This window comes from Neolamprologus brichardi, chromosome 4 (genome assembly GCF_056152115.1).
Source record: "Neolamprologus brichardi isolate AB-2024 chromosome 4, ASM5615211v1, whole genome shotgun sequence".
Lineage (NCBI taxonomy): Eukaryota > Metazoa > Chordata > Actinopteri > Cichliformes > Cichlidae > Neolamprologus > Neolamprologus brichardi.
The window spans coordinates 895,350-912,706 of NC_142107.1; positions in this window are offsets into that span (position 1 = coordinate 895,350).

A 17,357-nucleotide genomic window follows, 5' to 3' on the forward strand; every position below is an offset into this window, starting at 1 on the left:
GTTGTTATACATAATTAGAAGTTCTTAAACTTTGCATTTGACAAGTACCATTCAAGACACTGAGGCAAAAATAAAATTCAAATATTGAAATTAAACATTAAAGAATAAAATAAAAACATAATATAATATAATATAATATAATATAATATAAAATATAATAATAACTATAAGAACTACTTTTAGCTCCTCCCATATTCACAAGGAGTCAAATAGCTCAGTATGTTTGCTTTGGCAGATTTTTAAGCTTTTTATGCAGATGGCTGACCCTCCCTGAACCTGGTTCTGTTGGAGGTTTCTTCCTGTTAAAATGGAGTTTTTCATTCCCGCTGTCACCGCTGTCACCAAGTGCTTGTATAAAGGGGTTGTCTGATTGCTCTGTAACAAAAAACACCTTGAGGTGACTGTTGTTATGATTTCAATTTTCCTGTAGACTCCTGGTGGAGCATAGGTCCGCAACAACACCACGCCATTGGACTCTGTTCATGGCCATTCTCTTCATCTGGGTCCATGTCATTCTGGCGGCCTTCACTTCGCTCTCGACAGATCTTCTCCACGTCTGTTTGGGTCTCCCCACTTTCCTTTTCCCTTGTGGGTTCCAGTCCAGTGCTTGCCTTGTGATGTTGTCGAGTGGTTTTTGAAGTGTGTGGCCTATCCAGCCCCATTTTCTCTTCTTGATGTCTTGACCGACCGGGTTCTGGCTGGTTCTCTTCCACAGGTCTGTGTTTGAGATCTTCTCAGGCCATCTGATGTTGAGGATGTGTCGCAAGCACTTGTTGATGAAAATCTGTATCTTGCTGGTAGTGATGTTGGTCACCCGCCACATCTCGGACCCATACAGGAGGACTGCTTTCACATTGCTGTTGAAGATGCAGATCTTGCTGCGCTGAGTTAAGGCTTTGGAGTTCCAGATGGGTCGCAGGGTGTTGAATGCAGCCTTGCTTTGTTGATGTGGCTCCTAACGTTTTCATCTGTGCCGCCATCGCTGTTGACTATGGTTGTTATGATTTAGCACTATGTTATTTAAAATTTTTACATATTTGATATAAATCATTTAGCATTGTGTAAATAAAATTTAATTGTCATTTGTAAACCACAACGCTATAAGGCCACTAATTATATTTAAACTGAAAAATAATGAAATGCAAATAAAATCTAGGAAGAAAAATAAACCCTTATTTCTGTAAAAAAAGATTCAAAATGTACTTGTCAAATGATCTTAAACACAGTTACTCATTGTGTATTTTATTTGTACCCAGAGGGCAGTGTGTGCTGAGAAACAAAGAAAAGAAAATGATCGACTTGTGCATATTACACGTGCAAGATGCGTGATTTCTCTCTGTTGGCAAGACATAAAAAAGCCCTAGCAGCTATCAGCACGTCTCATCCTTTACAAATGAAACAAACAGGCAAAAGGTTTGAAATGCATGATTGATTTGCTTTAGAAATTTAATGGTGAGACACACCTAGGGATTGCAGTAAACTCCTTTGTCTGCTATACAGTGCTCTGTTGCTCAATATATTTTTTTATGTAATGTAATAACTGCTTTCTCTTAGCGGTGGAGGGACTTTTTTTATATTAATGTGTCCGTTTTATATATATATATATTTAAGTGTGTGTGTGCATTTCTATATGAAAAAAATACATGTATGCTGTGAGTATAATTCATAAAAATCTCTTTTGAGATGTCAGTAAACCCATGGTCTGAATTCAAGGACATCACTCAGTTACATAGCTGGAAAAAAACGATGCAGACTACTGTTGAAGCAGGTTTCCAGGCAGAGTGAAATACCAGCAAACAGGCTACAAGCATAGGCTTATGTTCCTTTCATATAGCAGTTTGACAATCCAGACAATTCAGTTGTTTTGTTTTCGTTTTCGTTTTCATTTTCATTTTCATTTTCTTTTGTTTTTTGTTTTTTTGTTTTTTGTTTTTTTTTTAATCTGAAAAGATATATAGGAGAAGTTACAGCTGAATCCAGCCTATACCAGCATACTGCACAGACAATAGGAAAACAGCTTGAGTCACGATTAGTTTTAGGAAAAAAGGAAGAAATGGCTGCACCTGGAGGAAAATGTAAATTCATGAATAATGACACCATGCATAAAGTAACCCTTTGAATTTTCTTTTCCTTTTTTTTTCCTCCATCAGGCGACTTTTGGCATGGTGACTGTTTGACCTCTTTGTTGCTTCAGCTTCTGAGTCATTTTGCAGAGATAACACTGAGTCAAGGTTGTCTGTCCTGTTCTTCCAGGACACAAACGCTCACAGTCTTACTCTAACCTTAAGCATAAGTGCCACCCATTTAACCCCGTCGCCTCCAGAACTTTGAAAAAATGTTACCCCGAGAATTAATGACTTATATAATTGTCCTCATAAGGAAGACGTATCCTCGTAATGAAAGTGAGTAAATGGATGTAGGTCCCCACAACATCTTTAATACCTACACCACGGGAATCTTTTCTTCTCACACTCGTGCACCAGCATGTTCAGTGTGTGTAGTCAGTAGCCGTGGGGTTATATTGTGTGATGCATTATTCATAAGAAATTTATGAAGGTACAGTTTTTATTGAATTTGTGCTAAGAAAAAAGCAGAAGGAGCGCAAAGAGTTAAAAATGTATCAGACGAGAACAGATGCAGGGATAGAGATTGCCTGAGTCAATGCAAGAGGAAATTTATGTGCAGGTTTATAGACTGTATACGAAGGTGAAATCTCACACGTATAAGGAATTACAGGTTGGTTACAAGCAGAAAGCACAAAATTACTTTGTGACATGGCAGAATCTAAATTTATAGAGAATTAGATTTTAATTTTCAGATGTGCAGAGTGGAAACAAAGGACACTGTGACTGAATGCTTTGGCAAGAAGGTATGTGAGAAAGCATACAGAGATGGAGAAATTATATTTGTGTTCACTGAAAGAGTGTGTCGAGACAGGATGAATCTAATCCCTACACTAACAATGAAGAGCCTCACAGATTTACTAAACATCAGCTGGTAATTAGAGCAGATCAGATGCCAATCAAGGGAGTAGCACAGGGAAATAAAGAGGCGTGGGGAACGTACTGCCTTTAAATAATGTCAGACAATATGACAGAGGCAAGCATGCAAGCAGTGGTTGATGTGCCATCACTTGGTTTCCCAGTGGCATTGGGTTACAATGTGTCAGTGTCATTACCAGAAATTGTGTGCCTCCATACCATTACAATTGAATTTAGCTTCCATAGTGGCCTACTCTAAGTGAAGCATGTACAGTATAATGTTTACTATGGTTGTCAACACAAAAAGCACATTATGTGCATTAAGTACGTTCATTTAGGTCCATAAGTGTTTAGACAGTGATACCAATTTTGTGATAGGAAAGCTGGTAGAGAGACCAAGGGAAAGACATGTAGTAAATGGCCTCCAGGCAGATTCAAGCTCAGGCCTCTGCATTAACTGGCAACTCCACACTGGATTTTAAACCAACAATCAAAATGTGATTGAAGTGAAGGCTTTCAGCTTTAATTCTAGGGCTTTACCAGAAGTATCAGAGTAACTGGTTAGGATTTGCAGCCATTTTTATACACTTTAAGAAGCTCAAAACCAATTGGACAATTGGCTGTCAAGCAGTTTCACGGTCAGGTTAGGCCTTTTCCCCACTTGAAGTGCATCACTAGTGTTTATTGCTGATGTGACTGCTGATAGAAGTAGCAGGTGACATGTAGAGCAAAGGAGGAACCACAGCATTTGGTGATGTTCAGGGGCTTTAGACATAAAGCAGTCAATAATCAATGTTATGTTCGTTTGTTAAGTTCCTTTTGAGCCTTTGAATATTGATGACTGTGCATAAAAGTGGTTGTAATTCTATTTTATTTATTTATTTTATTTTTTATTTTTTTTGTAATTCTATTTAATTGAATTCAATTTTATTTATATAACACCAAATCACAACAAAATTCACCTCAAGGTGCTTAATATTGTAAAGTTAAGAGACAATAATACAGAGAAACCCCAACAATCAAACAATCCCTTGTGAGCAAGCACTTTGGTGACAGTGGGAAGAAAAACTCATTTTTAACAAAAAGAAACCTCCAGCAGAACCAGGCTCAGGTAGGGGCAGCCATCTGGGATGTGGGAAGGGAGAAAAGATAAAATATATCATATGGAAGAGAGCCAGAGATGAATAATGACTCATAATTAAATGCAGATTTCAATGCAACAGTCACACAATACTTTTGTTAAAGCCCTTTAATTAGAGCTGAAAGTCTGCACTTCAGTCACACATTGATTGATTGGTTTAAAATCCCCTGTAATGGTCTACAGAGCCAAAGTTTTAAAAAATGATGCATAAAAAGAGTAGGTACGCCATATTTATCTAGCTTTTTAATACAATTTTATTATAGCAAATAACAGAGGTGAATGCATATGAGTCTGACATCCCATAGATTTCTTTGTTCAGGACTGGTAGTCTGATCAGTTTCAACACAGTAAAAGATGATATAATTCAAAACAAGACCTGAAAACGCATCACAGAAACTGAAGGAAGCAGTTGCAAAGTCCTGAATTATAGTGGAAGAAAAACCTCTGCTTTCTGTAAAGAACATTAAAGTTCATCACAGTTTGGAGGTGAACAGAAACGTAGTAAATATTTATGCTTTATATGCATTCTCCTATTCATTACATGAGTGTCATGCTATGAGACTATGACCTTTCCAATGCAATATCCATCCATCTATCTCTTCCACTGAAGCCTATCCCAGCTATAATAGGGCGAGAGGCAGGGTACATCCTGGAAAGGTTGCCAATCTGACAAAGGACTAACACAGACAACCATTTAGACTCACATTCATACTTATAGGCAATTTAGAACCACCGATTAACCTAACACCATTACTTACATGTCTTTGGACTGTGGGAGAAGCCAGGGTACCTAGAAAGAACCCATGCAGACACGGGAGAACATGTAAATTCCACGCAGAAAGGTCTCGGCCAGATGGGGGACTTTTTTTTTTTTTTAATTATTATTATTTTGGGGGGAAGACACACAGCTAAGGGATTCACACTGGACTCAAACCCAGGCCATGGGGCATGTGGCTGTGGTTCATTTTTTAGGCAAATGTCTAACCACACTATGGAGCCACACATATAAGACTTATGTGTTAAAAAGAAACTGTACCATTGTCTTTGCCACTTGGTTAAAGGCAGATCCTTTGAGAAAACTGTTTTCTGGTCAGATGAATCAGCGATAGAGCTGTTTGGCCGCAGTAACAGACATGTTTAGTGTAGATCAAAGACAGTTCCTTGGGAGAAGAACCTGCTGTGAAACATGGACCTGGAAATGTAATGGTTTAGGGTTGCTTTGCTGCCTCAGGGATTTCAGCTTGCTGTCATCGCCGAGCTACAAATTCCACATCGTATCAATAAATGCTTGAACATAATGTGAGGCCACCTTTCTAAAAGCTAAGTAGAACCAGAAATATTTTAGACGTTTTACAAGGATCATGATCCTAATCACACATCAAATCCACCAAGGAATGGTTTAAAAAGAAGACATGGTTATGAAATAACCTGGTAAAAGCTCAGATTTAAATTCTACAGAGGGGATTTGAAACAAGCAGCACACACTGCAAATCCCCCAGACCGCTCCACTGGGAGGAATTTTGCAAGAAGTGAATACAAAATTTAAGTAAGCCAACATCAGAGACTGGTAGGCAATTACACAAAAAACAAGAAGAAAAAGAATTATTTTCTGCAAAGGTAGTATGTGCCTCTGATGCACAGGGCTCCTTAGTTTTTCTACATTTTTCTTTTTGTTTGTTGTTGTTTGTCATGCTTCCCATGATGCACTGCCCTCTCTATGGCTTTATGAACAACTCTGCGTTTATTCATTAGGTATTATTCGTCTCTGGTTCTCTCCCATAGTGTGACTTTTGTCCTGTCTGTCTCTGTTATTTTCTCTTTCCCCTTGCACCTAACTGGCCAACACAGATGGTTGCCCCTCCCTGAGCCTGATTCTGCCAGAGGTTTCTTCCTGTTAAAATGTTTAAAAGGAGTTTTTCCTTCCCACTGTCACCAAGTGGTTGTTCATATGATGTCTCTGTATAATTGTAAAGTCTTTACCTTACAATATAAAGCCTGCTGTTGTGATTTGGCACCATATAAATAAAATTCAGGTTGAAACTACTACAGAAATTACAGTGGTCTTGCAGTGAGAAGGTTTAATCTTTTCTACAAAAAGTCCTGATGGAAACACTTGACTGTATTCTGCACATTTTGTAACCATAACCACATTTTTACTGACTTCATTACATTGGGGTGACAGCAGAGATCTCACATATGTGAAAACCTGCACAAAGAAAACCAAAAGTGCAATCACATTTTTAATTTCGATGCAATTACCCTGTAGAGTATACGTTAAAGAAATAAATCAATAATTTTTATTACGGTGACTCCATGGGTCAGAGGAACCTAAAATATGAGATGGGACAACCCAGCTGCACTTCAAAATTGTTTTAATCATGCAAAAACAATTACTTACAAAAATCGAACTCAAATAAGAAGATAGAGGCTGTGCAGAAACAAACAAAAGAGAAAGAGGGCCATGAACCAACCACACAATGGGCTAAACTAATATTCGAAAACCAAACCGATAAGACAAACACTGAAAACAGGACTGCTAGCAATCCTCATCTCAACTAATAATTAATAAACGAACTTCAAAAAATAACGGCTAATCAGCACTATCAGAGAGGATGTAAGAGCAGGTTAATAATGATGATAAACTTATTCTATTTCTTGCCAAGAATTACATGACAAGATCCTAAATGCGCAGAAAACACAGATTAAACCTGTTATGCTCATTTCCAGCTCCTTAACTTTATTTTTTGGACTTTATTAGCTTTGCAAGATTTGAAATTAATGGAGTTAGATTAATTGGGGATTCTAAATTGCCCATAGGTGTGAAAGTGAGTGCGAATGATTCTCTGTCTCTCTGTGTTAGGCCTGTGACAGACTGGCCATCTGTCTAGGGTGTACCCGGCCTCTCGCTCTATGGTAGCTGGGATAGGCTCCAGCCACTTCGTGAGCCTGATAAGGATAAGTGGAAGAGAATGGATGGATTTGCAGTTCAAAATAATTTATCTCCTGCTGGGTCTCAGTAGCAGCCCTGCATATCACCCACTCTCTGAAACAGGTTTAGCTCCTTTCCCTTTGAGCAAACTGTCTTTTGATTGGCTGCCCCTCACGAAGGCAGATGAGTGGAGCGTCTGTGGTGACAAGCAGAGCTGCCTGAGTTCAGTGGGACTACTTGAAACTTTGGCCTGTCTAATATGAGCATCCATATTTGTAACACTGAATTATGATTAAAAAAGCAACATAAGAGGTTCATTTAAAATGTTTCTTGTATTGCGTAGCCTACTGTAGATCTCCAACGCTCCTGTTGTGTTGTTGGGTGCGAAAAACTGATTCTCAGTCATGGTGTGAAATTGGTGAGAGTGACTCATAACTGGGTGCAAAATGATGCAATTTACATTCTTTACTGCACTTTGATGCCAAATTGGTAAACAGGTACAAGATGGTTGTTAATAATCAACAAACAAAACCCGTCAACTCTCCGCTGGATTCCTAAAAACCTCAGAGGGGTTTTAGAAAGCTTTTGTTATCTGATAGATTTAATTAATTTAGTCAGATTCACTAAACAAATCCTTAATTTACATTTTCAAGCATGGAAATTTCACGTCCCTGATGACTGACTGTAATTAACCCGTAATGATGATGATAATGAGTGCAACAGTGACATTGTTTATTATATTACAAGCGCAATTGAATACAGCAGGCTACTTCATCTCACTGCAGGACAGAGGGCTGTTCTCATCAAGGTGTAAGGGCAAGCCACAGCAGGGCAGTGTAGTGATCTGCAGGCCGGCTGAGAGTTTGGGCCGGTGCCATCTCTGTTGGTTCTATTTGGATGAAGCATAAAGTCTGGGTGTAGTGGCCTTTTTTTCAACCTTGAGAGTAATTGCTGGAAGGAGAAAGGTTGTTGGCTTGTAGCCCAGGACAAAGAGGCAGTTGGTTTCCAGTAGCCCTGCAGTGGACATCCATATGCTGAACAGGGCAAGATATATATCATATTAAAATGTCAAGAGTGCAGAGCAGATCACTTATAGCCTGGACCTTTGCTCGTAGTGAGGTGAGCTGGTAAAGTGTTTATTTGAGCAGGAGAAGGTGTAGTGATGTGAACAATGTGCCTGCAGAGCTATGTGTATCCACATCACTGGAAAAAGCTATGGGAGGTGTATAGTAAGTGTAGGGGTTGTTGTATTTGATAGCTACAGACATCTTAAAAAAAAGGTTTACCAGGGTTGCAGCCAACTTTGAGGACACTGAGGTCACATTCTCTCTGCTTTCTCTGTACATGCATAGCTGTAATTAAACCATAATATTAAACCTGTGAGATTTATGAATATGGAAGTTTAAGATGTATATATTTAATATGAGTCCACATTTTTGTTTAGTCACACAGTCATTTTTTTCTTAACCTCATTAAAATCAGAATGTTGCCAATTATTCTATTGGAACTGGTCTGCTGGGTGATAATTTGTGTTATTATATGGACAATTATCACCAGGAATACACTTGAAAGAAATACTGAAGTAGAGTCTAGCCTGATTGTGACACCATGACTTCACACCAGTGGCAAAAAGGAAATGTGTACACTTTAGCCATTTTCAAACACCCACAGCTCTGAACTTTTCGAGGCAGTTGGCTGATGTGCATACAGGATGTGAAAGGTCTTTGTCTTACCAGCTTCCCAGTGCATAGAAACTTACCTGGGATTTATGAAGCTTGCGCACTTACTTCCATGCATATGTTAGTAAATCATTCAGAACTAAGATGTTTGTGCAATCTCCATTTTTCTATATAAGGAAACATGTTTTCATCCAGGTGAAGTGGAGAACGTAGTGAAACCTGCATCTCTAAATCAAGAAACCAGGAGAAGGTCTGATTGAAGAAACTTGAAGGATGGCGTGCAAAGACAAAGCCAGAAAAGGCGCAGCTTTCCAAACAGTTTCAACAGTGATGTTTTTTTAAGCAAAGAAAAAAAAAAAGAAATATCGGGCTGAAAGAATGGGATTTCTGAACATCGCCCCGAGACACTCGCAGTGGGACGCAATGAAACAAAGCTCAAGTACAAAAAAAATAAAGTTTGGACATTAAAGTTGATATGACAACAGATTAACTGACTGAAGAAAACAGGTCGAGGACAACGAGCAACTCACTGTAATGAAAAAAAAAGATTCTCCAGCATCTGTGGGATAGTGCCAAGAAATATAAGTAAGTGATGACATCCAATGCAATGATATGAGTCATTTTTAATAAGATAACATAAGATAAGATGAGACACGTGTCTTACAGTCTATCTTTCTATTACATTTTTTTATTTATTTAATTGTAATTCTGAGCATTTTCTGGCTTATGGTGTAAACTATAAATAAACACCAAAATGCAATAATATTAATATTAATATTAATATTAATTAGTAGTAGCGTGCATTATAAGCAAAGGTAAAAGACACCTACAGTCATACAGAAAAGGATTACTTCAATTTACTGCAGCCAAATGTTGCTCTACAACCTCCTCCTTAGGATTTCACAGGATTGCATAGAGTTCTGTTTCTTTTCCACACAACTGCAGTATCTGTGTAAGAGCTGTTTCTGTCTATGAACTTTTTGTTGCCCTGCACCATGTGGCTCGTGCAGAAAGCTACTTAGGGGTATAATTGAGTCTCAGATACAGCACTGTTAAATAATCAAAGTCTTTGCTCATTTTTCTTCAGCACAAGTGGATAAACGCTGGGGAAAGCAGAGAAGCTGCCACTGCCCCCCACACCCCCAACCCAACTGAAATAGAGACAGTCATGAGATGGGGCCACAGACTCACAGGAAATGTCAACAGCTTTGCCCTCAGGTCAGGGGCATTTGGTGCCTTGATTGGATCTTTTCTCAGATAACCTATAAAACACAATCAGGCGCCAAGAGAAGGCCACAAAGGATAATGAAATTATCTGAATAGCACGCATAAAACACCAGCAGAGAAAAATAGAAGTGAGGATGAAAGTTTACCCAGAACTGCACTTGACATGGATGAGTATACTGAATAATGAGGAAATACTGAGCCATCTGTTCCAGAAAGGAAAGAGTATGAGAATGTTTGAAAACAGACAAATGCACAAGTGTCTACAGCACAAACCTAAATATTTTAACAGATGCAGCGTGTCTTCAGCTTGAAATATTATAGTCTGACAGTGCGTCTGAGTGCACGTGTGCAGAAACACATCTTTATCTGCGTGAGAGTACAGTGCAGAAGTGTAGTCGTTGTAGTGCATTATTAATATATTGACGCTGTGACGCCTTTATTCTCCAGTTTATGCGTGTTTGGAATTTATAAAGCAATAAAATTAGTTGTAATCCCAGGAAAACACTTGGCAGAATAAATCATTGTGTTGCCTTCCTTAGTCAATTACTGTAATTATTAACCTCCCTTGGGCCCTCTGAGCAATGTTTGAACTTACCAAGGCTCAAAATATTTCATTATCTCGGGAGGAGACTAATTGGCACTCTGTTGCAGGTAGTGAGTTAAGAACAGCCATTATTCAACAAATAAACATGCAATTTAAATCCATCTTAAGTTTAATTGTTTCATTTCAGTTGTGGGAGAAGGTCAAGATGTAGGAGCGGCTGTGCAGCACACACGATGATAATTTTAGCCCGATATAATATCTTTGTCAGAAACCTGTTACTTCTCATAGTTATTTCTGTTCAAAGCACAATTATCGATGCGCTGCGACACGTTTTGACAAACTGTTTCATATCTTTTTTTATAATCTATGTATCCATAGGTGAATAAAGTCGAGTCCTCCCACTCCTCTGATTTAGGAGGTGTTAAGTTTAACGGCAACTTCTTCAGCTCCTTGCAGATATTACACGCTACTTAAAGGCTCATATAATCATGATATTTGGTGGACTATTTGAAATTAAAATGTGAAAAAGAAATGCAAATGGTTTAGGCTCATACTAATAGGGATAGTAGAGAACCCTGGAAGTAAAAGTGCTTCTCCAGCTAATGGTGCATGAGTAATACAAAGTGCTTTCTAACTAGCCAAATAGGAACACGACTGATTCAGAATACATTAATGAAACATTTTTAGAGCTTCAGACTCATTTCTATCACTTTTTATCACTTGTATTATAAAACCTGGAGAGAGAAAAAATCCAGAACCTAGAATTTAATTTATTCTTGCTTAATGTTAATGTGCCTGGAAGTACCAAGCATAAACCTCTGAATAGTGAAGCCATTGTGGAAGTGCCCAAAACGGCAGGTCCTGGAGTGGCCCTCCATATTCTAAAGCATTAAAAATCATATTTACCTCAGCCTGGTACACATAAAAGGGGGGTCGGCCTCTATGAATAAGTTCCCCTTTAAAACAAATGTACAACGGGTGATCTGGGGCTATTGATTTTTGTTTGTTTGTTTTGTGAGGTGTGACGACTGAAGCAGCTCTAGCTAGTAGCTTTTTTGAGGGCTTACATTAGGCCCTAGTCAGATTGGTTGGTGACTGCCTGGAAACCATCAATCACTAGGGAAAAATTAGTATTCTCCAACTGGTTGCACTATGAAACTGAAATCTAGCTGCTGAGGTTGCTTGTAGTTTGTACAGAACACTTTGACTGTTCTGCAAACACTTGCCAACTACTCTCTAAGAAATAGTGATGGAACAGAAAGCTGTTGCTGTCCAGTCTTTTGAAGTATGTTGGTTTCAGAGTTAAGGAGCTAGTTTTGCTACAGCTCAGGAGTTAGTGAGTGCTTGCAGACAAGTTGGCCTCCATCATTCAAACAATGAGTGACCAAAGCAATGTGCTTCCAACCAAGAAAATCACAAGGAATCCTGTGAGGATCCCAGATTGACTGGTCTCTGGGCCTGTGTGACTGAGACCTTGGCTAATTTGAGTCACTGAGCTCGTCCTTGTTACCATGTTTGTCCTGGTGGTAGATTTTGGAGCATTCTTAATAGAATTATCCGGTGAACAATATGGTTTTCTGTGAGGTGTGGGCTGCAGAATAGGCGTATGTTTCAGTTTTGGTGAGAAAAGTTTTAGTGTATTATTAGCCCATTACTTAGCACTGCTATTATTAGCTGATAAATTGGCGCTCTGTGTTCTCATCCAAATGTGGTAATTTCTGACCAATTTATCGCTCCTACCCATTTTTTAATAAGAACAAGAGCACGACTGTACAGTGATTACACATGACAGAGTGACAAAAACACAGTGGAATAAGGAGAAATCCCTTCAGTCCTCCATCAACTCTTTGAAGTTGTTGTTGTTCTGATGACGAACACAAGATGGCATACTTGATACTGTCCTCCAGTAACTACTTCAGAGGGCCCAGAAAGGGGTGGCTTTTCCTTCCCAGTCAGCTCCTACATCAGTGGAATACTCAAATCTGCGGCCTGCATTTATTAGAAAGTGGAGAGTAAAGAGTGTGCAAAGAAAATCCTGAAACTTCCAAATCCCACCAGATAGAGCCCATCAGCCTGCGAGGCTGAATTTTAACATGTATCTCTGTACCACGTTACATAATATTGGTGATGTGCTAATGTAAAGCTGTTACACTCTAATGGGTATAACAGAACAGCCTATGCCAGGTCCCAGTGTGTGTGTGGGGGTGTGCGGAGGCGTTAGAAAAAAAAAAATAAAAAGGGGGGGGGGGGGGGGGGGGTGCCATAAGTTTGTGTTGTGCCATGCCGCAATCTATTCCATTCTACACCCACACAACTAAACTAACTACTGTAGCAACTAACAAAACGCTGGAGAAAAGCTTTTTCAAGAGTAAACAAAACGTGTTCAGATTCACAAAGGCGCAAACACACGCTCAGATTCATATGCACCTGCCATCCTTTTACCCAGACTGGCACCTACTGTCACTATGATTTAACCCCACTTGTCCTCTATCCTGGGAAGTTTGATGAGCGCCATCAGACAAGAAGAGCTGGTCCCTTCTTTTCCTTGACATGTGAACAGCTGGGGCCTTCTGTGTTATGACTCCCGCTGCCACATCTGGTGCGTGTGTGTCAGTTTACGGGGCGTGCATTTGACGAGTCCTGCCACATCTGGGAGGCAATCCAGCTGTCCCATTCTTCACACGTCTGGACAGCGTCCTGCAGACACCTAGCTGTCACTCCGGGTTACCTGGAGCCCACCTCACCGTTAGAGGCGAGACACTGGCTACATGTGCATCCACACTACCACATCTGCTCTCTGTGTGTGTGTGTGTCGGTGTGTATGTGAGAAGCTGTGTGTTGTTGAGTGTGTGTGTGACACTGAGGGTACATGTATGTCCTCAGGGCTGAGGCTCCAGTCTTCACACCTTTCAGTTGAAAACACACCCAGAAAGACACACCAGGCACTGTAGCCACGCTGGGTATATGGGTCAAAGAGTCTGCTTCAGAGGGAAGATTTTTGAAGCTCAGGCTTTTGTGATGAAGCAAATACTTATGCAAGAAAAATAGATTTAAGAATATTAATTTAAAATATGAAACAAAGACATGTGATAGCATCAATAATGATCTAGTCTTTTTGCGTTAAAGAGACAGAAAGTAAGCTGGGGATGGATGTGAACCAGCTGAGTTGCTTCCAATGCAAATATCTTGAATATGACCTGAAGCAAATTTAGTTTCGTTTTTACATTTTGCATCACCAGAGCGAACACAGAAAACAATTTTTACTCGGCAGACTTTTATTGTGTTTGTGGTAAGATTATTTCCAATGGATGTGACAAATACAATTCATCTTTTGGTAGTCTGAGGCTGAGGCTAACGCTTTGGCAATTAGAAGCCTCAAGAAACATCTTTGTAAGTGATATATATTATTTTTTATGCAAGTACAGAGATTAAAATCACTTTTCTAGGTACACAAGATAACCTGGTGAAGTTCAAACTGAGCACCAGAAGGGTAAGAAAAAACTGTGGGGATTTTCACACACAACCATCTCTTGGATTTACAGAAAAAAAATGTTTCCAGTCAGCGGCAGCTCTCTGGGTAAAAATGCCTCGTTAATGCCAGAGGTGAGAGGAAAATGGGCCAGACTTCTTTGAGCTGATTGGAAGGCAACAGTAATTGAAATAACCGCTGATCACAACCAAGACATGCAGAAGAGCATCCCCAAATTCACAACACAACTGTGTGTATGTGTGTGCAGCAGATGACCTACAGCAGCAGAAGAGCATGCCAGGTGTTTCAGCCACCAGCTAAGAACAGGAAACTGAGGCTACCTTTGTACAAATTCATAAAAGAAGATTGGAAAAATCTTGCCTAGTCTGTTAGTATTCATTTCTGTTGTGACATTTGAATTGTAGGGTCAAAATTTGGTTTGGATTAATTCAAAGCATGGCTCCATCCCGCCTTGTATCAACAGTTCAGGCTGCTGGTGGTGTAATGGTGTAGGGATACTTTCTTGGCACACTTGGGGACCGTTAGTAATACCTGAACATTGTTTAAATTCTACAGCCTACATGAGTATTGTTGCCGACGGTGTCCATTCCTTGATGATCGCACTGTACCCATCTTCTGATGGTTACACCAGAGCTCAGATCATCTCAAACTGGTTTCTTGAATAAGATGTCTACAATCACAAGATCTCAATCCAATAGTGCACCTATGGGACCTATGGGATCTATGGGACCTATGGGTGAAGGTGGAGATTCTCATCATGGATGTGCAACTGTGTGATGCTGTCATGTCAACATAGACCAAAATCTCTAATGAACATTTCCAACCTCTTGTTGATTCCATCATAAATAATTACAGTAGTTTCTGAAGGTAAAAAGGGTGTACCTAACAAAGTGGTTATGAACGTTTATGTCAGTCTTTAGGGATGTGTGTGTGTTCTTCTCTAGTGAAGTATTTTATCGTGATCAGGAGAGCAACATGTTTCTCAGCCCTGATTTATTTTTGATTCCATTCTCTTTTGGTTAGACGAATTGTTACAAAAGAAAAATCATAAGCAAGTACATGTCTGAGATCAAAAAGCGTCTTATTTTTCTGTGTCGTCAAGGTTTATTTAGAAAAGTGTCAAGAAGTCAACAATCAGACAAACCAAGGTGTTTAGAGTGTTTTCATACTCCCCCTCTTTACCCCAAGAACTGTCATCCAGTCTTTTGCAAATCATTAGAAGACTGTGTGAAGTGTAAAATCTATTTGTCAGGCTGTTCATGACAGGGAGCAATGACAGTCACAAAGATTAAACAAATATCACTACATATATATATTATATATGTAGAAGTTTTAATCTGAGGTTTCATTGAGATTCATTTTTTTATGTTACAGTTATTTTACTGAGCTAAGGTGTGACTAAGCTGCTTCTTGATATTTTGATACCAGATCAGTCACATATTGATTAACTGCATCACATTCATCGCTGGTTCCTGTTTCTCAAATGATCATGTTTCCGGCCTATTTTCTGTTTTTTGTCCAAGTATCGTTATCCTGAGGACTGCCATTTGGGAGTGTCTCTGGCAAAATGTGGTGGACGTTTACACTATTTTCTGATATTTGAGCTGCAACAAAAAAAGTCCAGATAATTGTGAATTGCCACCACACCACAGAGTTGTTGCACAAAGTATGATGTATATCTTTGAAGTCTTGAGAGTCTGTCTCTCATGTTTTAAAGGCAGTAACTCGTCTGCATGTGTTGATGTGTAAAAAGCAGCCTTGGAATGAAGCAGCACCACAACTCAGTGTTTCTGTGGATGCATGCGCATCTGCCTTGCCATCTACGAGGAGTGTTGCCAGTTCCTTACCTCCAGATCAACATGCATCTTTCCCTAAGCACTCCACAACTGAAGAATCTCCACACTAATTAACTGAGATTACAGCAATTAGCAGACCATTAATCACACCCTTATTAGTTTAGCAAGGCAGAGAGAAGGAAAGAGTGAAGAGAGGGATGGAAAGATGTGGAAAGTGCAACAGTAGAGGAGGAAAGACTGGTGGGGTGTGGGGGAGAGGCTCTCCTCTTGGCACCAGAGTTGTCTGTGACTCCACATAGTGAAGCTTTAGGAGCAAAACGATGCTTCCCCAGATTAATACCGGGGGTATTTGTTCCTAAACGCGTGCTCTGTGTTTTACAACATACTTAGACTTTGCACACAGACACACCTTCATGCAATTTTTTCAAACACGCCCTGTGCAGATTTTACATACGATAGGGGAGGTGTACACTTAGAGTGTAAAAAATGTGGCGAGTCCTGAAGACAACTGTGTGTATGTGTGTAATGGTGGTGGGTGGCAGAGTGTGAGTTCGGGTTGGCACAAGTGTTGGTATGTTAAAGCTCGAGCGTGTGTGTGTTTGTTTGTGTGTGTCCTAATGCATGGTCTTACAGTATCAGTAAATGTGTGAGCATGTGTGTTTGAGCCAGGGGGGAAGAGGTTGCATGTGTGTGTGTGTGTGTATTATATATGTGTGCATGCGTGTGTGTATATTGTGTATATTATATATATGCATGTGTGTGTGTGTGTATGTGTGTGTGTGTGTGTATGTGCGTGTGTCTTAAGGAACGAGTGAGAGCAAAGCGGCTTCAGAGGCTGAATTTCTAAATGTGCTCACATCTGATACTATCTTCCATCTACTATTCTATGTTTCTTCTTCTCTCCTCTGCTACCCCCCCTCCTGCCTCCACCCCAACCCCCACCCCAACTTGCCCCCCCCTCGTCAGCGAGCGGGGTCAAATGTTATTCCCTCCTCGTTGTCACGGTTGCCAATCACCTCACTTTCTGTAGCAACTGTTTCCAAGGCAACGGAGAGATCCGGTTGCCAGGCACCGAGAGCAATGCATGTGATTGTTACTTATTTATTTAATTCTATCTTTATCTATTTGTTCATTCTAAATGCGTCTGCACTTGCGTTCACGTGCGCACCCTCCATGCACCAGAAAGGCACACACACTCTGCTCATCTCGCACTCACAAGCACAAATACATGAGCTTCACACACACACACACACACACACACACACACACACACACACACACACACACACACAAACAAACGACTGAGACCTTAACTAGCTAACCCATCTGCATTTACCACAGGTGTGAAACGTGCGCATTGGATGACAAACAGTGATTATCATAGCAATAAGGATCCTAATCTGAGCCCTGCTCTCCTCCTGGCCTTCTGTTCCCTCCTCTCATCTGCCACGTCTCATAGGAGCTGCACAGTGATAAAGACAGGCCCTAATGAGAGGGCTCTTATTGCGCTGTGATTTCCTCCCTCTGTCCCTTCATCTCCTACTGCCCCCCCCACCTCCCCCCACCCCCA